At 43.6% G+C, this 1120-nt stretch overlaps 1 non-coding gene across 1 annotated transcript; it reads right to left on the bottom strand.

Annotated features, from left to right (window-relative positions):
- Positions 1–675: 675 nt before the first annotated feature.
- On the bottom strand, positions 676–782 carry LOC120279705. Its single transcript, XR_005542011.1, has one exon. It is a non-coding gene; the product is annotated as a small nucleolar RNA R71 (small nucleolar RNA).
- Between the last annotated feature and the right edge of the window lie 338 nt (positions 783–1120).

Genomic DNA, 1120 nt, shown 5'->3' with positions numbered 1-1120 from the left:
TCAAGTTTTTGGCGCCGTTGCCGGGGAGTAGGCATTTAGAGATATTTTGCACTTTGTTTTCTTAGCTATTTCACCATATATTCTATTTCTTATCTTTTTATTCTATCACCGTTCTGATTTCTTTTTCTTTCTTTTTGGTTGCAGCTACAGGTTATGACCCGAGGGAATCCCTCAATATTGATTGAAGGGGATCCTGAGCTTGAATGTACACTTAGAAGAAAAGGGAAAGAGCCTGTACAAGAATAGTCTAATCCAGCTGATTTGGAAGCAGAAGAATCTGAAAACATTGCAGAACAGAATGAGCAACAGTGAACATTATCCAATTATGCCAGACCTTCAGTGTTGGGAACACAATCGAGTATTGTGCGTCCCCCAATTACAGCTCAGAACTTTGAGCTGAAGCCGGCATTCATCCACATGTTGCAGCAATCCGCACAGTTTAACAATTTGGCCGATGAGGATCCAAACAGTCACATAGAGAGCTTTCTTGAGGTGTGTGATATGCTGAAGATAAATGGGGTGACGGATGATGCCATCAAATTGAGAGGCTTCCCATTTTCCCTAAAGGGGAGATCAAAGCAGTGGCTACACTCATTACCTAGACCGTCAATTACCACGTGGGAGGAGATAGTCGAAGCTTTTCTAACCCGTTATTTTCCTCGCGAAAAATCAGCAAAGCTTAGGAACGAGATCTCATCCTTTATTCAGTTGGAATTGGAGTCTCTATTTGAGACATAGGAAAGATTCAAGGAGCTCCTGAGGAAGTGCCCGCAACACGGATTCCCGGCGTGGATGATTGTTCAAACCTTTTACAATGGTTTGAACCCGAGTACAAGGCAACTCTTGGATGCGACATCAGGAGGTACCTTAGGTAGCAAGACCCCCGTTGAGGCCCGTCAGTTGATTGAAGAAATGGGGTTAAACAGCTACCAATGGAATGCTAGGGAGAAGAAAAAGGTGGCCGGTTTTCATGAAATAGATGTGGTAACTTCATTGGCAGCCCAAGTGGAAAATTTGAGTAAGAAGTTAGATCTTCTAAATTCAAACAGAGTGGCAGCCCTGACTAATTGCACCAGGTGTGGTGGAGGACATGCTCCCTCCGATTGCAAAATCTCTATTG

This window comes from Dioscorea cayenensis, chromosome 16 (assembly GCF_009730915.1).
Source record: "Dioscorea cayenensis subsp. rotundata cultivar TDr96_F1 chromosome 16, TDr96_F1_v2_PseudoChromosome.rev07_lg8_w22 25.fasta, whole genome shotgun sequence".
NCBI lineage: Eukaryota > Viridiplantae > Streptophyta > Magnoliopsida > Dioscoreales > Dioscoreaceae > Dioscorea > Dioscorea cayenensis.
Note: the sequence above shows the minus strand (reverse complement) of the source record. Positions and strands in the feature narration are given on the sequence as shown.